Source organism: Triturus cristatus, chromosome 9 (assembly GCF_964204655.1).
Source record: "Triturus cristatus chromosome 9, aTriCri1.1, whole genome shotgun sequence".
In the NCBI taxonomy this organism is placed as follows: domain Eukaryota; kingdom Metazoa; phylum Chordata; class Amphibia; order Caudata; family Salamandridae; genus Triturus; species Triturus cristatus.
In genome coordinates, this window is record NC_140592.1 from 12666155 (window position 1) to 12689860 (window position 23706).

A 23706-nucleotide genomic window follows, 5' to 3' on the forward strand; every position below is an offset into this window, starting at 1 on the left:
CAACATCCACTTCTCTATCCTTGGCGGCGGCTTCGTGGAGGTGCCCGCAAACAGGGATACCAGTGGCTTATGGTCGGTGGTCACAACAAAGGGTTTGCCGTAGACATACAGGTGGAAGTGACGACACCCCCAATGAATGGCGATCGCCTCCTTTTCTATTTGGGAGTATCTCTGCTCCGTCTCAGTGAGTGACCGGCTGGCGAAGGCCACCGGGGCCCACTCCTCGGCATTTGTCTTCCGTTGCAGCAGGACCGCGCCCAGCCCGACTGGACCGGCATCGACAGCAATCTGTGTCAGCTTGGCCGGGTCGAAGAAGGCCAGCGTCGTGGCTTCTGAGAGTGCGTGTTTGACTTCTTCAAATGCTCTACTCTGGTCACTGTTCCATGTCCAGGGGGTTGACTCCTTTGTGAGTTTTCTCAGTGGCGCCGTGAGGTTCGCTAGATCCTTGATGAACCTGCCACAGTAATTCACCATTCCTAGAAAACTCCTCACCTCCGTGACATTTGCAGGAGCGGCTGCCTCCTTGATGTCCTTGACCTTGTCCGGATCGGGGTTGACGCCATCAGCTGAGAAGATGTAGCCGAAGAACTGGATCTTCCGGCACAGGAATTCGCACTTCTCCCGATGTAGTGTGAGGCCTGCGTCTCGTATGCGTCGTAGCACCTGCACCAGTCTCTCGTTGTGTTCCGCTACAGTCGTGGCATGTACCATGATGTCATCGCTGACGTTGAGCGCTCCGGGGATTCCTGCGATCAGCTCTTGTATAACGTTCTGGAACACCTCCGCAGCGCTCGATACCCCGAAGCTCAGCCTCGTGTATCGCCTCAGACCTACATGGGTGGAGAACGTGGTTATGTTCCGGGATGCTTCGTCCAGAACTAATTGGTGATATCCCGAGCGTAAGTCCAGCTTTGAGAACCACTTGGCGCCGGCCATCTCCCCAACGATGTCATCGATAGTCGGGGTGATGTGTCGCTCCCTTTTGATGGCAACGTTAGGGAGCCTCATGTCCACGCATATTCTGACAGCGCCTGGCTGCTTGGGTTTCTTCGCCACGACAATTGGCGACACCCACGGGGTCGGTCTGGATACTTTCTCAATGATCCCCGCTGCCTCTAGCTTCTTCAATTCCGCTTCCACCAGTGGTCTGAGGTGGAATGCTATGCGGCGATGCCGGAGGGCTATCGGCTGGACCGTGGGATCGATATGCAGGTGGACCTCTTTCCCCCGGAACTTGCCTATCCCTTGAAAGATTTCCTCGAACTCCTCCAGAGTGTGGTGTACTGACTCTTGGTGTACCCCAAACGCGAAGGTTACCACTCCCAGATCTTCTGCCGCTCGACAGCCCAGGAGCATGCTTTGCCCGTCTTCGGTGACGTAGACGTTCGACGTGATTGACCTTGTCCCATGGGATATCACCGTTCTGAATTTTCCTCGTACCTTTAACGGTTCTTCCTGTCCATAGGCGAATACCGTGATAGTCGAGGGCTGAAGCGGGGGCTGTGGACGCATGGACTTGTGCATCGCGGCAGCCATGATGTTGATGCTGGCTCCTGTGTCTACCACTGTTGTGACTTCCTGTGACCCTACTCAGATGCTGCATTGCGGCAGTCTCCTAGTCCGGCGGGCCGCCGTGCCTATCATGTGTACCCGGTGTATGACTTTTTCCTCCTCTTCATCGTCGTCCATGTCGCTGGCTCCCGGACCTCCTTCCGCGACCGTGTGAACGGCTTGGCGGGGCTTTCGGAAACCCTTCGATCGGCACACTTTCTCAAAGTGGTTGAAGCGTCCACACCCTCTGCATTTGGTCCCTCTTGCTGGGCACTCCGACGGGGCGTGGGGCGAGCCACCACAGTACCCACAGGACTTTGGCTGTTCTTGAGCAGCCGGGCCTGGCCTTCGTCGGGGCCACCTCTGTTTCGGCTTGACTGCCACGGCATTGACCGGCTCAGTCTTCACTGGCACTTGCAGTGCCGCCTCCATGTGCGCAGCGCGCGCCTTGGACAGTTCCTTCGTTCGGCCCATCGTCAGGATATCAGCTAGGGGCTTACCGGATTCCTCCAAGATCCTCTCCCTCAGCTTGGCGGACGCACACCCTTGTATTATCTGGCCTCTTATCTCCTCCGTCTCGTCTCGAAACCCACAGGTGGCCGCTAAGTTCTTTAGACGAGCGTAGAATTTGTCGAGCGACTCCTCCGGCGATTGGCGCGCCTGGCGAAATATGAAGCGTTCATAGTCGCGGTTTGCCATTGGCTCACAGTATTCGTTGAGTGCTGCTATGAGTGTCGTGTGCGTCTTGGGGGTGGCTTCCGTGAGCGTCTTCACTATGTTGTGAATTTCTTTCCCGCCTAGGTGAATTATCATTGCGCGCTTTTGATCTCTGTGGACCTTCGTGGCCTCGAAGAAGATGCGCACTCTGTCCTCCCAGTCTCTCCATCGGGCTGCTACCGTCGATGGGGACCCCTCGACGGAGAACGGCTCTATTGGCGGGATTGTCGCCATGTTGCACGTGCGTGGCTTGCGCGGGGTTGGACCTCCCTCTCACGTGTGCCCTAATGCTGGGCGAGACCTTCTGGCACGTGTGTGGCTGGCGCTGGGCTAGACCTCCTGCTCACATGGAGAAGTGGAGAAGTGTGGCTCAATGGTTAGAGCGGCAGACCCTGATGCAGAGATCTAGCCCGGGACCAGGGTTCAATTCCCCGCCTCGGCGGGTCTTGGGCTAAAAAATTCCACGGACCTGATAATTCTCGCCTCGGTGCCATTCCAATCATGGAGTCCCACTCTGCAACTCTGGGCAATAGCTTGCTTAATCTCCACAACGGCCCCCACAACGCTAAGGATGCCTGGCCTCCACCTTGGGGGTGCCCAGGAGTGGATGCCTCACAGGGAAAGCCAGGATGGGTTCCACAGCGGTATTCGTACAAGCGCCTTGAGACCCTTGCGGGTGAGTAGTGCGCTATACAAGTATCAATTTACATTTACATTACACATGCGCTCTAGCGCTAGGCGAGACCTTCTCCCTTGGGCAGTTCAGATTCCCCAGGGGGGGGGGGGGGCTCCGAGACAGCAGGGGGGGTGTGGGCCAGCCAATTCCTTGTCCCACGAGATTGAGGGCTCATGCAGGCTCAGGGGCACTTGACCCTACCTTCCGGGCAGCTGGTGAGCAAGACGACGCTATGTGTCCCCGCTGTCTTGTTTCCGTCGTGTGGAGGTAGGGCACGACAGGTGCTGCGCGCTCCCCAGGTCAGGGGGGCAGGGCACGTGAGGTCCTTGAAGCGCGCTGGGGCGCCGATGGCAGAGACGGCCTCAGCGCGAACAGCCAACCGCAACGGAGCACTCCGGTGCTTCCGCGCACGTCCTGAGCGGACTTTCAGCGCGGGGACCGCAGCGCGCTCCGGCGGGGCACGAGCACCGCAAGCGAGGAGCGCTGACGGCCGCCACACCAACCGGACGCGCCGAGCAGGAGCGGGGGCGCGATCGCACCCTCGTCGCCAACTTGTGGTGTCGCTGGGGGCCTATGCTGATGGGCCCCCGGGGTAGGCCCAACACGTGGGGTTCAATGAACACACGGGACACTCGTGTTGTTTGGTCGCCGTCTCCGCAGCCGTGGCGTTTCTGCCTACGTGTCTGCGTGACGTCGTATTTATTAGGGAACGTCCACCTAACGTGCCCTGACGTGCACACCATCGCGTGTCACGTCAGGGATGAATATCGCGACACTACAGTGGCTGCGCCTTTTTAAGCCACTTTTAGTGAGTAACTTTTCATTATGTCTCGCTGCCGCTTGGGGGCGCTGTTGCCTCAGCAGCTGACTCCGGTCCGTGTGAACACTTAAATGAAAGATGTTACCGCAGGCTCCCTCCTTGGAAGACGTCACCTCCCTCCCTCCGCGGCTGCCATCGAGGGGAACAAATTACAACTCCACGTTTGGGAGCGAGAGATTCACAGGAATGGAGAAAGAAAACAACACGAACTGGAATGAAATTATAGCAATTTCGGCAGCCTTTCTCGGGATAAGAATATACCTGTTCTGGGACTGACAGACAGCTCTGCGGGGGAACTCACTCAGTGGAGGGGCGGGGTCCCTCGGGAGGCGCAGCAGGCATTGGGGGGAGAGACGAGCCGTGGTCTCTCATTCTGTGTACACAGAGGGTGTCCTGGGCACTAGTCTATGCAGGGGGTGGGGTCGTGTTCACTGCATTGGTGGGGGCTGGGGGCGTTCTACCCCTCTCTACCCCGTCAGTCCTCCCTGACCTGCCCGTGCCAGCACCGGGGGTTCCAAGGAGGGCTGCGGGATGCTTGCAGCACTGGACGTCATCATGTCAGTCAATATGTCCCATCAAACACCTCTGAGGGGGCGTTCCATCTCAGGCCACGCCCCTCTTCCGTACCCCCCACCCTCCCCCACCGCTGTGTGCTTTATTTATGCAGAACCCCATAACTGGCTTTAGAGCTTTATTTTAATTATTTAATGCAGTTTTATATAGCGCAGACTTTGCCCAACGAGGTCAGGGCGCTTTACAATAGAACCAACTACGTTACATAGGGAGATTTACACACTAACAAGTTACAAATACAATCAGGATAGTTAGAATTATAAAGGTAAAGATGAAATAAGAGGTGGCGACATGAGGTTGATACAAGTATAGAAGCCATATTTACAGCGTTGCGCTCAAATGAACGCAAGCAGCCTAGGGTGTAGAGAGCCACTCGGCCTCTACCTTACAATGTATAACTCTGTACATGCATCCCCCACCCCTCGAGGCGGGCTCGCCTTGAGGGTATAAATAAAGTGACGGAAGACCGCTCGGGGTCTTTCCGGCTAAATAGTATCCAGCCTACCCGTGGTCTCTTGGCCCCCACACACCCAGCACGCGTGGCCTGCACAGGGTCACCACACTGGCGACGAGGTCGGAAGTCCCGCTGCGTGCTACCAGCGAGGTGCCGCTCTTGCCGCGGCATCAGCGGAGCCCACCCGCGACGCTCCTTTTGCTCCCGGCGATTGTCCGGCACCCGGCTGCGCTTCCCGGCGGCAGCGCCTCAGCCGCCCGGCTCCTCCGCGCCTGCCCGCGTGTCCCCCCTTCCATCGGAGACACGCTCTGGGGGCAGGGCGCGTCCAAGATCTCACGGTGAAGCGCTGTGCGCGCTGAGTCGGCACCTGCGGCAGCCGTTGGTGTGCCCGGAGGACCCTCTCCTGCAGGAGTCTGCCCCTCCACGTGGCTGCCAGTGCGCCCCGCCCCCATCGTCAGCGGAGCGGAGGCTGTGTGTCCCGGAGCGCCGGGGATTAAAAAATCGGCCAGCAGCCAAGACGGTCTGTGAAAGGGCGGGTGCATCTCCCCCAGTCAACCTGCATTGGGATAGATGACCTAGCACCACTGATTCCAACAAGCATTGGCAACTGCATGACTCAAGCAGCCAACAAGCATTGGCAACAGCAAGTCCTCCATCTGCTGCTGTGGGATCCGGCTGGTTTGACGAACTTCACCGCCCGAGGGTGGTTGTGCCGTCCTCACCCTACCTGCTGCCAGGAGCCGACTGCAAAGAGGGGCTTCGGACTATCCTACAGTAGGGTGAGTGCACCGCCCTGCTCGCACCACGCCCGTAGGCCTCCCACCTCCCCCAGCCCAGCCGCTTCTCACGTGCGCGGTGACAGGCGCGCCGACGTGACCCGCCACAAGCAGGCAACAATGCCCCACCAGCCCAGCAAGCGGCCCAAGGCGGCCGGGGAAGGGCGAACGAACCACGCCACAATCATGCAACAGTCAACCCACTTCTGCCTTTCAGCGAAATGGCAGATCCAGCCACCGCAGCCCTCCGATGGAGAGCGTGGGTCGGCCAGCTCAACAACTATTTCACGGGGACCCGTGAAACGGACGACACGGTGAAGCGCTCCCTGCTAATCTTCTATGGGGGACTGGAGATATATGATCTATTCGAGACCCTCCCAAACACGGGCACCGCAAATGATTACAACGCAGCAGTCGTGGCTCTCAATCAACACTTTGATCCGCAACTTAACCCGGATTTTGAGAAATTCAAATTTCGACGCTCCCTTCAGTTGGAGGATGAGTCAGTTGACATGTTTCATGCGCGCCTGCGAAGGCTAGCGGCCACATGCGGGTTTGCCGACCAGAGGGAGGAGATAAGAAGCCAGATCATACTGGGATGCAAATCCATCCTGCTCAGGAAGCTGATACTGCGCCAGCCAGGCATCACGCTGGACCAGATCCTGGTGCTAGCCAGGTCCCATGAACTCTTGGACGTCAGGGCGGAGGAGATGGCCGCAGCCCTCCACAAACCGCCCCGGCACAGAGCAGCACGCAGCCTCCCCAGGTTAAAGAGGAACGCGTCGACGTGATTCGGAGGCGACCGACGCCCGCACCGGTCAGGTCAAGACCACCACCTGGAGGACCCTGCGGGAATTGCGGAGAAGATCATCCTCCCCCGGCCACGTGCGGAGCAAAAGGGCGAGAGTGCTCCCGCTGCGGGAAATTGAACCATTATGCCAAGGTGTGCCGCAGTGGTCAACAACGGTTTGCCCCAAGGAGACCGAGAGGGTTCACGCAAAGAGTCCGGCAACTGTTGATAGCTGACCCAGATGACGCGGAAAAGGGGGCAACGCACCACCCGAATCTCGACCTGGAACACGAGGACGGCAAGATATACTATGTCTCTTTTGTAGGACAATCAGGGAGCCGACGCAGGCCGCCGCCCATGTGCTCAGTCAGGGTGTTTGGTACCGATCTCCGGGCACTCATAGACAGCGGGGCAACGGTGAACGTCATGGACTCGCAGCAATTCGAAGTACTGGCACACCGACCCCCTCTGCTACCAACCAAAGCGAGAATATACGCATATGGAGGCTTTGACCCCCTTCCATTTGAGACAACAGTCACCAGCGGTCCTCTCACCACCACGGCCAGATTCCATGTGACAGAAGGAAGGAAAGGTACCCTCCTAAGCTGCCACACAGCTGAGGACTTGGGGCTGGTGTTTTTCACAAATAAAAAAGTACATGAAGCACACGCCGAGGACATTATGAAGAAGTTCCCCGAACTTTTCACAGGGTTGGGAAAACTGAAAGGAAAACAATTTCGGCCCCACATAGATCCCACAGTCAAACCGATAGCCCTGCGACACCGACGGGTACCGTACAACCTGAGGCCCCAGGTTGAAGCCGAGTTGGCTAAGCTCGAAGCGCTGGACGTCATCGAGAAAGTCAATGGTCCCACGCCCTGGGTATCCCCGCTAGTGTTCGCTCCCAAGCCAAAACAACCAGGAGCGATTCGACTGTGCGTCGATATGAGGCTACCCAATGCTGCTGTCAAGAGAGAGCGCCATGTAACACCAACCATGGATGACATCGTAGCGGACCTAAACGGCACTAAATGGTTTTCAAACCTGGATCTCAACACAGGGTACCACCAGTTGGAGCTAGAACCAAACAGCAGGTACATCACGACCTTCGCCACACATATGGGTCTTAGAAGGTATAAGCGACTCAGTTTCGGAGTATCTTCGGCGGCGGAGGTATTTCAGAACGCCATTAGGGAAACCCTGTCAGGCCTGACAGGGGTAATCAATCTAAGCGACGATATCCTGGTATTTTCGTGTACACTAGAAGACCATCACAGCCAGTTGAGAGCAACACTCCAACGGCTCAGAGACCATGGCCTAACACTACACAAGGAGAAGTGTGTGTTCTATCAAGAATCTATCGACTTTTTTGGGTACACGTTCACGCGAGAAGGCCTCAAGGTGGATCCGAAGAAGGCACTTGCCCTGAGGTCGGCAAGCATCCCCAAGTCACCCACCGAAGTGAGGAGTTTCCTCGGGATGGCAACATACTGTGGGAGGTTCATCCCAAACCTAGCCGCCCTGTCTGAACCCCTTCGCGCTCTCACGCGAAGTGACCAGCCCTGGATGTGGACGGTGGAAGCCAATGCAGCGTTCGTGAAAATCAAGGCGGCATTGCAAGATAAAACTGTCATGGCGTACTTCCGCCCCGGAAGGCCGACTGAACTCGTTGTGGACGCAAGTCCGGTGGGTCTTGGATAAGGGTGGGCGTAGTTCGCGAAGTAGCACTTCGCGAAGCTACGCAAAGTGAAGTTCGCACTACGCGAGCTACGCGTAGCACTTCGCGAACTGCGTAGTAACATGTTCGCACTGTGCAAGATGTTGTTTTCAATGATTGCACAGTGCGGACAAGCAACCGGCACTGTGCAATCATTGAAAATGGCATCTTGCACAGTGCGAGCTGTAGTTTTCTGCTGCTCGAGTAGATTTTTACTCGAGCGGCAGCTTTCTCAACGCGAACTGGTAGTTTCTCATCGCGAGCGGTCGCGAGCATACGCGACCCCTCGCAATGAGAAACCTGACCTCCTCGCGTTGGGAATCTCGCCGGGAGGTTTATTTTCCATGCTCGCGATCGCGAACAAGGAAAAAGTCTCGCCAGGATGTCATTTTGCTTGCTCGCGGTCGCCAACTTGACGTTGAGGACCGCGAGCAAGCAAAAAATGACCGCAGCACTACGCAACACTACGCTACGCGTGTTCGCACTGTGCTACGTGCAGTTCGCGTAGTGCGAAGTAGCGCGAACTTCGCAAACTACGCGAGCGTAGCGTAGTGCTTCGCCCAGGCCTAGTCTTGGAGCTGTGCTGTTACAGGAACACGAAAGAGGCACATGGAAACCGGTCGCCTATGCCAGTCGTGCGCTATCCGATACAGAGACGAGGTACGCGCAAATTGAACGAGAAGCCTTAGCAATAAAGTGGGCATGCCAACATTATCATTTATACTTGTTTGAACAAGACTTCAACGTGGTCACGGACCACAAACCTTTGGTCCCGCTGTTCGGAGGCACCACACGGCTAGCACCACCCCGCATTGAACGATGGGCAGTGCAGCTGCAACAATACCGGTTCACAGTACTTTTTTGCCCGGGGGCACACAACCCTGCGGACTACTTATCCCGACACCCGGAGGACCTTCCCCGGGCATGCGTCCCCATGGACGTCAAATATTCCGACGCCTACGTGCGGATGATAGGCCATGATGCTTGCCCCGATGCGGTGACCCTGGAAGAAGTTGGCCAAGCCACGGACAGTGACGAGACTCTGACCAAAGTCAAGAAGGCCCTGGCGTCTCATGACTGGAAGAGGTTCTTGGAAGGTAACCAGGCGCTCACGGGAGAAGAAAAACACGTGCAGCAATAGCTGTGGCACGTTCGTCACGAGCTGAGCATAGGGGAGTGTGGCGCAGTTCTAAGAGGTCATCTCCTGGTTGTCCCAAGAACACTGCAAGGGCGCTTCCTGCAACTGGCACACGAAGGCCATCAGGGCATGGCGAAAACCAAAGCACGTCTCAGGAACAAGGTCTGGTTTCCAACCATGGACACAAAGGTAGAGGAGCTAGTACGGTGATGCCGAGCATGCACGATCACAGGAGGTGACCCACCAGCAGCACCGGTCATCACCGAAGAACCCTGTCATCAACCGTGGGCTAACGTGAGTGTGGACTTCGGCAGTTTTCCGGATGGAAGACAGATGCTAGTACTCGTGGATGCCTACACAAAATTCCCGGTGGTAGAGGTGGTAGAGTCCACGTCGTTCCAACACATACGGATGGCTCTGGAAAAGACTTTCGCCTTGCTAGGGAACCCCATGGTGATCAGATCGGACAATGGGCCGCCCTTCCACGGCCAAGAATTCAGAGAATACCTGGCGAGGCGAGCGATCAAACACAGGCGGATAACCCCTCTGTGGCCGCAGGCGAATGGGGACGTGGAGAGGCTGATGCGCACTCTGAACAGAGCCCTGCGCATTGCAGTAGAACAAGGACAAGATGTGGAGATAGCCTTGACCAAGTTCCTCGACGCGTATCGACACACGCCTCACTGCACGACAAAGTGTGCGCCAGCCCATCTCCTCTTCAAAGAAGCCCCGCGAGCGATCCGTCCTGGAGTCCACCAGCACATGACGATGAAGCGGTGCAAGATCGAAGGGAGAAGACGAACAACAAGGCCAGTGAATACCGGAGAGCCTGTGCGCATCACCTAGTGGCTGAAGACAGGGTGGGAGTAAAAGATTGGCACCCTGGCTGGAAATTCCATACACCTTTCGAACCAGAGGTGTGGACAGTGCTGGCAACGAAAGGAACTATGATCACGGCGAGAAGAGGCGATGTGAGAGTGGTGACGAGGAATGCCTCGTACTTCAAGAAGGTTGATGGGGAACTAGCAGGAGAACAGGACAGCGAAGAAGTAGGGATGGAGTACGACGATTTCCCGGACTGGTTGGCCGCCCCGGAGAGGGGATCCTCAAGGCGAAGTTAAGGCGTACAACAGAGCGAACCAGAGCGAACAGCAGGCAGCCACCAGGAAAACCGAGCTCAAAGAGAAGAGCCCGTCTCCCGGAGCCGGGAGGACGGAGGTGGTTCCAGCAGAGGAGCAATCTCCCAGTTGCGAGGTAATCCGGCTCCAAGCCAAAGACTCAGAGACTTTATGTGCCCCTCGCCTTAAAGGAACACTTTAATGATTGACATTATCTAAAATGTTGGAGGGCTGTAGAGAGCCACTCGGCCTCTACCTTACAATGTATAACTCTGTACATGCATCCCCCACCCCTCGAGGCGGGCTCGCCTTGGGGGTATAAATAAAGTGACGGAAGACCGCTCGGGGTCTTTCCGGCTAAATAGTATCCAGCCTACCTGTGGTCTCTTGGCCCCCACACACCCAGCACGCGTGGCCTGCACAGGGTCACCACATAGGGGACACGAGAGAGGGTTGAACCAATCCTGGAAGTGTCTTTGGAAGAGAAGAGTTTTAAGGTCAGTTTTAAAGGTCCGGATAGAGGCGGTGGTTTGGAGGATTCTAGCCGCATTTCCTGAGAAGGATTGAATCGTTCCCTTTTGAAAGTAGGGGCTCGAGCAGTAAGTTTTCAGCATTGCGTGAAGGTCTCGAGCCGCCTGGGATTTACACACAGTCCAGGGGGAACACGCGTGATTGAGAGGTTAGGAAAAAGGAAATAACACAAATTTGAACAACAAAGTAATCAGTTGAGTGTCCAATCCTACTTACAGTTTACTTGCAGTTTTTTTATAGCGCAAAGTCGACCCAAAGGTACTGCAGCGCTTTATATGAGCACCAGTTACATTTCACAAGGACACATTCATTTTTGGTTATATTTAGACACAGGGAAATGGATTGATTTGCACAGAATCACAAGATGTTAAGTTCCGTCATCAGTTTTTTTAGGGAGAGGGGGTGGTGTGTAAAATCCAAGGGGGTTCTCTTTGACGCGGAAGACGGGGTAGCAGTTCAGGGGTGGCTCCTCCACTAGGGCGGAGGAGTGTCGCCCCACTGCTTTATCGCAGTGCAAGAAAGCCAAAGTATAAAATGGTAATAACTTGTAGTTATTCAAAACAGTCCGTGTAGAATGCACTATAATATGGGTCGCAAACTTCAAGAGTGTGTTGTTTTTAACGTATGATGTATGTAAATTATACAGGTGTGTACTGTCTTGTGACAGGACCTACTTGTGTCTTGTCGTGACTTGTAGATATTACCATTTTATGTTCCTTTTCGCATTTCGGCTGCTCTGCTCTCCGAATAGGGCAGGGGAGGAGTGGTGTTCGCACTCCTGAGTGCGCAAAGACTGTTTGGTCGGTCGTTTCGGGACGCCCAAACCAGTCATGCGCACTCTGCCCTTCTCCATGCAGGGGGCATTTCAGCCTGCATGGAGAACATGGCCACCCTATTAGCCCCAGGCTGGGCGCCGGCCACCCCAACCAATCACAACGCTACTTGCAGCGTTGTAATTGGCTTAGGGGAAGGATACTGGCTGCCTTCTTCCTGTTCCTGTCGGAGACAGGAAATCAGAACATCAGGAGCAGTGAAGACGCCTGACCCGGCAGAAAGGTATTTTTTTTAAAAATTGTCAATAGATGCCAGTGAGCGTCTTAAGGTCTTGTTTTGGAATCCGCTGTCAAGGGTGTGCGAGGTGCACCCTGGCAGGACTGGTTAGAAGGGAGTTACCGTAATCAAATCTAGAGACCGCCAGTGATGGGGCGAGCGTCTTAAGGTCTTGTTTTAGGATCCGCTGTCAGGGGTGCGAGGTGCACCATAGCAGGACTGGTTAAAAGGGAATTGCCGTAATCAAATCTAGAGACCGCCAGTGATGGGGCGAGCGTCTTAAGGTCTTGTTTTGGGATGAATTAACGCATCTTCCAGAGCAGCCTTCATTGACAGTGAGTGATCCTAGCCAACGCATTGATCGGTGTTTACAGGTTAAGCCGCTTGTGTAGAAAGAAACAAAGAGATGCAGCTCTGTCAGTCACGGCGGGTCTGAACTCTAATACTCCACATGCATCAACCCATGTTTGGGCAACACTTCATGTGAGTCAACCCATGTTTGGATAACACTCCACATGAGTCAACCCACGTTTGGATAACACTCCACATGAGTCAACCCATGTTTGGATAACACTCCAGATTTGTCAACTCACGTTTGGATAACACTCCACATAAGTAAACCCATGTTTGGATAACACTTCACATGAGTCAACTCATGTTTGGATAACACTCCACATGAGTCAACTCATGTTTGGATAACACTCCACATGAGTCAACCCATGTTTGGATAACACTCCAGATTTGTCAACTCACGTTTGGATAACACTCCACATAAGTAAACCCATGTTTGGATAACACTCCACGTGAGTCAACCCATGTTTGGATAACACTCCACATGAGTCAACCCATGTTTGGATAACACTCGATGTGAGTCAACCCATGTTTGGATAACACTCCACATGAGTCAACCCATGTTTGGATAACACTTCACATGAGTCAACCCATGTTTGGGTAACACTTCACGTGAGTCAACCCATGTTTGGATAACACTCCACATGAGTCAACCCATGTTTGGATAACACTCCACATGAGTCAACCCATGTTTGGATAACACTCCACATGAGTCAACCCATGTTTGGATAACACTCCAGATTTGTCAACTCACGTTTGGATAACACTCCACATAAGTAAACCCATGTTTGGATAACACTCCACGTGAGTCAACCCATGTTTGGATAACACTCCACATGAGTCAACCCATGTTTGGATAACACTCGATGTGAGTCAACCCATGTTTGGATAACACTCCACATGAGTCAACCCATGTTTGGATAACACTCCACGTGAGACAACCCATGTTTGGATAACACTCCACATGAGTCAACTCATGTTTGGATAACACTCCACTTGAGTCAACCCATGTTTGGATAACACTCCACGTGAGTCAACCCATGTTTGGATAACACTCCACGTGAGTCATCCCATGTTTGGATAACACTCCACATGAGTCAACCCATGTTTGGATAGCACTCCACGTGAGACAACCCATGTTTGGATAACACTCCACATGAGTCAACTCATGTTTGGATAACACTCCACGTGAGACAACTCATGTTTGGATAACACTCCACGTGAGTCAACTCATGTTTGGATAACACTCCACATAAGTAAACCCATGTTTGGATAACACTCCACATGAGTCAACCCATGTTTGGATAACACTCCACATGAGTGAACCCATGTTTGGGTAACACTCCACATGAGTCAACCCATGTTTGGGTAACACTCCACGTGAGTCAACCCATGTTTGGATAACACTCCACATGAGTCAACCCATGTTTGGATAACACTCCACATGAGTGAACCCATGTTTGGGTAACACTCCACATGAGTCAACCCATGTTTGGGTAACACTCCACGTGAGTCAACCCATGTTTGGATAACACTCCACATAAGTAAACCCATGTTTGGATAACACTCCACATGAGTCAACCCATGTTTAGATAACACTCCACATGAGTGAACCCATGTTTGGGTAACACTCCACATGAGTGAACCCATGTTTGGGTAACACTCCACATGAGTAAACCCATGTTTGGGTAACACTCCACGAGTCAACCCATGTTCGCACGTATGCATTGCATGTGAAGAGGAAATAAGAAGAATTGAGTTTCAGATGTGTAAAGTCGTTCAATTTTTAACTTTTTGCTGAGTTTGGACAAAGGGAGGATGCCTGTGGGGTTGGAAATCCTAAAATAAATCTGAGTACCATTAGCATATTAATGAGATAAGATTGCTGAGTTGGACAGTGGGACATGGAGTATTTCAGTGTAGAGGTTGAAAAGACACCGCGCCAGAATGGAACATTGTGGGGACCCCTGGGTTAAAGTGACTACATCATCTGCTGGACCCAGTTTGTCAGAAAAGAGATGAACCCTCTTAGAACTCTGGCATCAACCCATCCGGTCTTGAAGGCTCGCGATGAGCAGAGTGCGGTTCACTCTAATGAATGTAGCAGGTCGAGGAGAACCAGAAACAAACTCCACGAGAGCTTGTTCTCAGCAACATGTCGTGTGAGTCGTGATGCCACACAGCTCCTAATGACTCTCTGAGAAAAGCAAGAGCAGGTGTGATGTGAAAGTTGTTTAAATCCTCTGATTGAACTAAGGGTCTCTTCAGAAAGGGGAAAGAGCCTTTACAACAAGGTTTGTACCTCATTGTGCCTTCACCACGAATTTTTAACACACATATTTTTACCGCGAATATGCATTTACAACGCATGCCAATACCACACATTCCAGGTAAGTTAGGGTGGGTGTGGGGTCTCCCCCCAAAAATACATTATTTTTAAATCTACAAACAATGCGTTGTATTGGCATTCGTTGTAAATGCATACTGCGGTAAAACATGCGTGCTGAAAAATGCATTGCAAAGGCATACGATGTATTCACTTGCGTTGTACCATCGTACAACTTTCAGAAGAGATGTGACTGTTGGACAGGCCACCCAGAGGGCTTGCTCCCCCCCCCGCACGACAGGGCCCGAGCTCCGGGCCACCCGGCATACCCCCGTGACAAGCCCTGTACTCCGTCTCCCGACGGACCCTCTGCCCTCGGACCCCTACTCATCACGGGGTCCAGCCCCACCGGCTTCCCCGGCCGGGTCAAGCCGCCATCTTGGGCCCTGCACCACGCGGCCGCGTGGCCTCACCTCGACCCTAACCCCGGGCCTGGCCGGCCCCGACATCCCGGCACCACCATCCACCCAGGAGGTGAGCGGACCACTTGGCAGGTCAATGGGAGACCGAAGCGTCAAGAGCTCTTCCCCCGCCAGGTGCCGATCGCCTCCAGCAGCCCCCAGGCGCTGGCTCCACCCCCTGCTGGGTGTCTGGACACCTTCATCCCGGACCCTCCGACCTCCAAGTGCGAGGGTCCGGACATCAAAGGGCACCAGCCCTATAACTAAGACAGCTCCGGAGCAGGAAGGCAGTTGTATCCTGGAGTCGAGAGACACCGAGTGAACTCAACCCTGACGGTCTACTGGCGCTGCCGTAGCCCGCTCTTGTGAACCATCGTCCTGCCTGCTGGCGCTGCCGCGGCCTCCTGCTACCTCCATCTTCCTGGGACCTGCTGGCGCTGCCGCGGCCCGTTGTAACGACCATCCTCTCCGGGACCTGCTGGCGCTGCCGCGGACCGTCATCTTCCTGGGACCGGCTGGCGCTGCCGCGGCCCGTTGTAACGACCATCCTCACCGGGACCTGCTGGCGCTGCCGCGGACCGTACATCTTCCGGGGACCTGCTGGCGCTGCCGCGGCCCGTTGTATCAACCATCCTTACCGGGACCTGCTGGCGCTGCCGCGGACCGTGCCACCTAAACACCAAGCTCGAGGATTGTGAGCTCATCATCATCCCATCCGAACTACCTGATTGGTAAATAGACTGACCCGCTACCCCCTTCCCTACCTTACGAGACTCTAATCGAGGGGACCCCGGCGTCCAGACCTCCTTGTACCATTCTACCGTATCATAACTAAGTACCTATAAAGAACACTGAACCTTATCCGTGTGTGATTCCTGTCTGTGGGGGGGGAAGTTACTTGTCTGTACGATCGCTGGAGACGGCTCTCCCCGGAGACCTCTCCCCCTGACCCCGGCCGGCCCTCCCGGCCCGTCTACCTTTTCTAACATTGGTGGCCAGCGGCGCGATCCGAATCAACGCGTAAGCGTACAGAGAGTAGCTCACCCCACGACAAAAACACGATGTCGACCAAAGATAGCAGCTCCACCGAGAAATTCCAAATGGAGAAATTAGAAGAATACAACCACCGCGAACTGAGACAATTTTGCATAGAACTTGGCATTGCTACCACCGGCCTGAGTACCAAGGATGATCTAAAGCGCGCTCTGGAGTCATGGACAGAAACGGGGGTCACAGGACCCCCCGACCAAAGCAGCGTCACCCCAGACCAAACCAGCATCACACCAGAGGGGAACGCCACGGCTCCCGAGGAGCGGGGAACGGGCCTTCCGCAAGAGGAGATCCGAGAAAGAGACAGAGTCAGATTACACGAGTTGGAGATGGCACGACTCAAGATGGATGGGGAACTCAAGTTAGCTGAACAGAAACTTAACCTCGAGCATATGCGGCTTCGAGAGGAACGAGAAGAAAAGCAGAGACAGAGAGAGCTGGAAGAGAAAAAAATAACGCTCGAGCACGAGCGCCGACTAGCGGAAATAGAACTGCGCCAACAGAATAAGGAACTGGGGGTGCCTGAGCGACCACACACCCCGGGGCCAAGTGAGAAAAAAGTTCACATCCCCAAGGATGTTGTCCGCGAATATGTCCGAGAAGACGACATACAACAGTGGTTTAAAGCCTATGAGATCGCAATGACCTCCCACCGAATCGACCGGAGTGATTGGGGAGCCGGACTTTGGGGGAGATTTATCAACGAGGGTCGCGATGCCCTGCTGCAGCTCCCCGATCACCAAATGTCGTCCTACGACCACATGAAGGCTGCCCTCCTCACCCGCTACGGCCTCACGCCCGAGATGTACCGCCAGAGGTTCAGAGATTGCACCCGGATCCCAGGTACAACGTGGGTAGAATACGTGAACTATTTCAGCCGGGCATTCGAAGGGTGGATCAAGGGAAGTCAGGTCACCACTTACGAACAACTCTTCAACCTTATGGTATGGGAGCACCTGTCAAACAACTGTTTCGTCGAGCTCCGGCAGCACCTACTCGACAGTAAGCTGACCGACCCCCGGCAGCTCGCCGCCGAAGCTGACCGGTGGGAAAGCACCCGAGTGGGCCGGAGAGGGCCCCACGACCAGAACAGAGGCAACCAAGGCCAGCACCGTCCTCGGGGAGGAGGAGGGGGCCAGGGGCGAGGGAGAGACGCCTTACCAACAACACCCGTGGCCAGCACCCCGCCTCCGGCCGGCCGGGGCAACCCCCCGTTGCGGCCTGGGTACCGAGCCAACGTCACGTGCCACCGGTGCCAGCGACTAGGCCACTACGCCAATGACCCGAACTGCCCACTAAATCAAACACCCAAGCCCCGCCAGGTAGCGGCCGCTGCCCTAGGGGAAGAGCAATCCTCGGAGGGACCCGAAGAGTACGAGCCGGCCCAGCAAGGGTGGGAACCGGCCGCCATGGTCCTGGCATGCCTAGGGGGAAGAGACATGGTTCCGCGGGCTCCCCTACCCGCCAACACCAGAAAATACGGTCAGTGGGTGACCATTAATGGACAGAGAGCCGAGGCCTTGCGTGACACCGGCGCCAGCGTGACGGCCGTCCGCTGTCATCTGGTGAAGCCCGAGCAGATCCTGCCGAACATTCTCTGCCCCGTCCGCTCGGCAGATAACTCTGAGAGCATGTGTAAGATGGCCTGCGTCCCGTTTGAATGGGGAGGGGTCTCCGGCCTACTGAAGGTGACGGTCCGGGACGATGCCCCAGTGGACTGCCTCCTGGGGAATGACCTCGAGAGTTCCCCGTGGGCCACCGTCGAGAAAAGAGAGCACCTGGGGATGCTGGGCCTCCCGGACTGGGCCTGCATAACCACCCGATCCATGGCCGCCCGGGCCACCCCCCGATCAGAAGAAACCGAATGGCCGGCACCTCCGCCCTCGGTTGCCCCCGTCGAGGACAACAGCGAGGCCGACCTCCCGGACCCGACTATCGAAGCAGACGCACAACACCAGGACCTTCCGGATCTGGCTCAGTGGCGTCAAGAGGGGGGGCCCACCCAAGAACAGTTCCGCCAGGAACAAAAGACCTGTCCCTCCCTCGAGGGACTCCGCCAACAAGCCGATACCCAAAACGCAGGGGACACCACCGGAACCCACTGGGTCTACTGGGACAACGACCTGCTCTACAGCGAGCAAAGAATCGCCGAGCTGGGGGCCGGGCGAGTTCTGGTGGTACCGCTCCGCTTCCGAGACTTTCTGCTCAACCTGGCCCACGATGTCCCCCTGGCTGGACACCTGGGCCAGGACAAAACATACAGTCGCCTGGTGACCCACTTTTTCTGGCCAAAAATGAGGAATGACGTCCTGAACCACTGCCGATCTTGCCCCACGTGCCAAGCCAGCGGGAAGAGTGGTCGGAAGCTGAAGGCCCCTCTGCAACCCTTCCCGGTGGTCACCACCCCGTTCGAGAGGGTGGGGATAGACATTGTGGGGCCTCTGGACCCCCGCACGGCACAAGGACACAGGTTCATCTTGGTACTAGTGGACCATGCCACCCGCTACCCCGAGGCGGTGCCCCTACGGACAGTGACAGCCCCGGTGGTTGGCCGGGCCCTGATGGGGATCTTCTCCAGGGTAGGCTTCCCCCGAGAAGTCGTCAGCGACCGAGGTACGAATTTCATATCTAAATACATGAAGTCCCTCTGGCAACAATGCGGGGTCACCTACAGATTCACGACCCCCTATCACCCCCAAGGGAACGGACTAGTGGAGCGTTTTAACCGCACTCTCAAGGGGATGATTGGGGGATTGGAAGAGCCTCTCCGTCGCCAGTGGGATGTGCTGCTCCCGTGCCTCCTCTTCGCCTACCGAGAAGTCCCCCAGAAGTCCCTCGGCTTTAGCCCTTTCGAACTCTTGTACGGGCACCCTGTGCGAGGGCCCCTCAGCCTAGTCAAGGAAGGTTGGGAGATGGCCCCCTTAACGACCCCTCCCGACGTCTTCAAATACATCCTGGCCCTACGAAACCAGACCCGGCGCTTCAGGGAGATGGCCAAGGCGAACCTCGAGGCCAGTCAGGAGGACATGAAAAGGTGGTATGATCACAATGCCTCCTCCGTTGAGTTCGAGCCTGGGCAGCAAGTATGGGTGATGTCCCCCACCGAACCATGTGCCCTGCAAGACAAGTGGACGGGGCCCTTCAAAGTGGTCGAGCGTAAAAGCCCCGTCACTTACCTCATCGACATGGGGTCCACCCGGAACCCCCTGCGGGTCCTCCACACCAACCGGCTCAAACCACACTTTGTGCGCTCCGAACTAAGCCTCCTGATGGCGACCGACAGTGGTACAGAAGAAGACTCCGAGCCCCTCCCGGATCTCTTAAAGACTCGGGAGAAGGACGGCTCCGTGGATGGGGTCCGGCTCTCCGACGCCCTCACTTCGGAGCAACGCCAGGACTGCCGGGACCTCCTGCTGCAGTTCGCTGCCCTGTTCTCCCTCACCCCCGGGGTCACCCCTTGGTGTTTGCACGATGTAGACACCGGGGACAGTCCCCCTGTCCGGCACCGGGCCTACCGCGTACCAGATCGGGTACGGGCCTGCATACAGGAGGAAGTGGCCAAGATGCTCACGATCGGGGTCATCGAGCCCTCGGACAGTCCCTGGGCCAGTCCGGTTGTATTAGTTCCCAAGGCCGCTGCCCCCGGCACCGCCCCTGAACTGAGATTCTGCGTCGACTACCGGGGCTTGAACGCTGTCACCCGGACCGACGCTCATCCCATCCCCCGAGCAGACGAGCTGATCGACCGGCTGGGGGCCGCCCGCTACCTTAGTATCTTCGACCTAACGGCGGGCTACTGGCAGATCGGCCTCACACCCAGGGCTCAGGAACGGTCAGCCTTCTCCACCCCCGATGGCCACTATCAATTTAAGGTCATGCCCTTTGGCATGAAGAATGCCCCCGCCACATTCCAACGTCTTGTGAACCAGGTCTTGGCAGGGCTCGAAGAATTCAGCGCTGCCTACCTGGACGATATCGCTGTATACAGCCGCCACTGGTCCGACCACCTCCGTCACCTCCAAGAGGTCCTCCAAGCCCTCCAGCGGGCCGGCCTCACCATTAAAGCCGGCAAGTGCCAAATTGGCCAAGGGTCTGTGACCTACCTTGGGCACCAAGTGGGAAGCGGGCTGGTGGCCCCACTACAACTTAAGATTGCTGCCATCCAGTCCTGGCAGCCCCCCGTCACCCAGACCGAGGTCCGAGCCTTCTTGGGGCTCACCGGCTACTACCGGCGGTTCGTGAAGGACTACGGCAGCATCGTGGGGCCCCTCACGGGTCTCACATCCAAGAATCAACCGAAGCGGGTCCACTGGACTCCTGATTGTCAAGCGGCCTTCGAGGAGCTGAAGGCCGCCCTGTGCACCGCCCCGGTGCTCCAGGCCCCCGATTACAGTCGGGAATTTGTAGTGCAGACCGACGCCTCCGACCACGGCATCGGGCCGTCCTCTCTCAGCTGAACCCCGAAGGTCATGACCAGCCGGTGGCCTTCATCAGTCGACGTCTCCTGGCCCGAGAACAGCGTTGGAGCACAATCGAGAGGGAGGCATTTGCAGTAGTGTGGGCCCTCAAAAAGCTCCGACCCTATCTCTTCGGTACCCACTTCCGGGTACAAACCGACCATCGACCCCTGCAATGGCTGATGCAGATGCGGGGGGAGAACCCAAAACTCTTGCGCTGGTCCATTTCCCTGCAGGGAATGGACTTCACTGTGGAGCACCGGCCAGGCCAAGACCACGCCAACGCGGACGGCCTGTCCCGCTTTTTCCGCCTCGACGAAGAGAGTCCCCAAGGAGATGGGTGACTCTCCCCGCCTTCAGCTGGGGGGGACGCATGTTGGACAGGCCACCCAGAGGGCTTGCCCCCCCCCCCGCACGACAGGGCCCGAGCTCCGGGCCACCCGGCATACCCCCGTGACAAGCCCTGTACTCCGTCTCCCGACGGACCCTCTGCCCTCGGACCCCTACTCATCACGGGGTCCAGCCCCACCGGCTTCCCCGGCCGGGTCAAGCCGCCATCTTGGGCCCTGCACCACGCGGCCGCGTGGCCTCACCTCGACCCTAACCCCGGGCCTGGCCGGCCCCGACATCCCGGCACCACCATCCACCCAGGAGGTGAGCGGACCACTTGGCAGGTCAATGGGAGACCGAAGCGTCAAGAGCTCTTCCCCCGCCAGGTGCCGATCGCCTCCAGCAGCCCCCAGGCGCTGGCTCCACCCCCTGCTGGGTGTCTGGACACCTTCATCCCGGACCCTCCGACCTCCAAGTGCGAGGGTCCGGACATCAAAGGGCACCAGCCCTATAACTAAGACAGCTCCGGAGCAGGAAGGCAGTTGTATCCTGGAGTCGAGAGACACCGAGTGAACTCAACCCTGACGGTCTACTGGCGCTGCCGTAGCCCGCTCTTGTGAACCATCGTCCTGCCTGCTGGCGCTGCCGCGGCCTCCTGCTACCTCCATCTTCCTGGGACCTGCTGGCGCTGCCGCGGCCCGTTGTAACGACCATCCTCTCCGGGACCTGCTGGCGCTGCCGCGGACCGTCATCTTCCTGGGACCGGCTGGCGCTGCCGCGGCCCGTTGTAACGACCATCCTCACCGGGACCTGCTGGCGCTGCCGCGGACCGTACATCTTCCGGGGACCTGCTGGCGCTGCCGCGGCCCGTTGTATCAACCATCCTTACCGGGACCTGCTGGCGCTGCCGCGGACCGTGCCACCTAAACACCAAGCTCGAGGATTGTGAGCTCATCATCATCCCATCCGAACTACCTGATTGGTAAATAGACTGACCCGCTACCCCCTTCCCTACCTTACGAGACTCTAATCGAGGGGACCCCGGCGTCCAGACCTCCTTGTACCATTCTACCGTATCATAACTAAGTACCTATAAAGAACACTGAACCTTATCCGTGTGTGATTCCTGTCTGTGGGGGGGAAGTTACTTGTCTGTACGATCGCTGGAGACGGCTCTCCCCGGAGACCTCTCCCCCTGACCCCGGCCGGCCCTCCCGGCCCGTCTACCTTTTCTAACAGTGACTTATCCTATTATGAGGCAATCTGGGAACACACCTCATGCGAGGAGAGGTTCACTAATCGGTCCCATAGGTAACATGAAACTAAACCTGGTGTGAGAATGAGGTGTCCTAAGTCGTCCCATTAAGGTAATGACCGAGAGGACAACTCGTTGGCAATGACCCCTCAGATAGGGCTAAGACACAGTGACAGGGTTTAAGGTTTGTCATGGTGTTCAGTAGGTCGTTTGTAGATAAAGAGTCAAATTCATCCATTTCCTCTTACATTTTCTGAAGAATTCATGTGAGATCTGATGTGAGGGGCCTCAGCGTTGAACATGTTTCCCTCAAACCTTCCCTTGGCTGCTCTGACGATGCACACATCGGAAGGGAGGGTGACTGCTTTAATTTCTTGTCTAAGACTCTTAAAGGTTATCTTTTTAAAAAGAGATTGTTGAAGGAGGGTTTTGAGAGGTGGTCTGCAAAGCTCCTTCTGATAGCGTTTGTCTGGTTTGAGTGCACACTTATAGTATCCACGAGTGCAGCTCCCGAAGAGGCCCTGATGTGTAGGGTTATGGGAGGAGAGGCCTCTCCCCTGGGCATCCGTGCTGGCTTGCAGCTCGGTGAGAAGGGGACAGCAGAGCGCACACGCAGGCCCCACCTGAGATCAGCGCCCAGTGCGGCCGCACCCATCGCACTGCCCTAAAGCCGGATCTGGCAGGGCACACACACAGGCCCACACTTGAGATCAGCGCCCCCCTTTCCAGGTGAGCGCCCAGTGAGGCTGCACCCATCGCACTGCCCTATGCCGGCCCTGGCAGGGCACACACACAGGCCCACACCTGAGATCAGAGCCCCCCCCTTTACAGATCAGTGCCCTGTGCGGCCGCACCTGTCGCACGGCCCTATGCCGGCCCTGGCAGGGCGCACACACAGGCCCACAAATGATATCAACACCCCCCCCCCCCCCCCATTCAATGTCAGCGCCCTGTGCGGCTACACCCGTCGCACTGCCCTAAAGCCAACCCTGGCAGGGCACACACACAGGTCCATACCTGTTTGAATCGGCCATAAATAATGGCGTATGGAAGACAAGGGAGTCTGGTAAGGATTGGACTGTTCAAGGGCTACTGGGGTTGTTCGGAGGACGCATTTTATGTAGAAATGATAAAATGCGGAGTCGAGCTCTTGAGGTATATTGGACGAGTCTGGCGTTGGACTAGGCAGTTACCTGAGGGGACCCAGGGCAGGAGGCGGGCTGCATTAACCCTGGGTTCCCTCGGAGGACCCTGATGTATCTTAAGAAGATATGCTTGAAAGAACACGCTGGCTAGTGGTGTCACCCAGCTCCTCTCCAGTAAGGAGCAGGCGTCCCCAGGGGGTGAGAGGACATTTAGTCTGACGTCATCCGAGGGTTCTGATTCTATCTCCATGTCAGACGCCGCAGCTTAGGAGAACATTTAGAAATGTGCTGTTATATAAACACACGCGTTGTGATATAGGTAGAATGTGCTGTTATATAAACACACGCGTTGTGATATAGGTAGAATGCACTGTTATATAGACACACACGCTGCTTTATTATGTTTTTTTAAGCACTGCT

The 23706-nt window shown here is 56.1% G+C and overlaps 1 long non-coding RNA gene across 1 annotated transcript in view; it reads right to left on the minus strand.

Moving 5' to 3' along the window:
• LOC146797259 (uncharacterized) overlaps window positions 1-23706 on the minus strand; it is a 198408-nt gene that overhangs the window by 55340 nt on the left and 119362 nt on the right. The gene's annotated exons all lie outside the window — the stretch shown is intronic.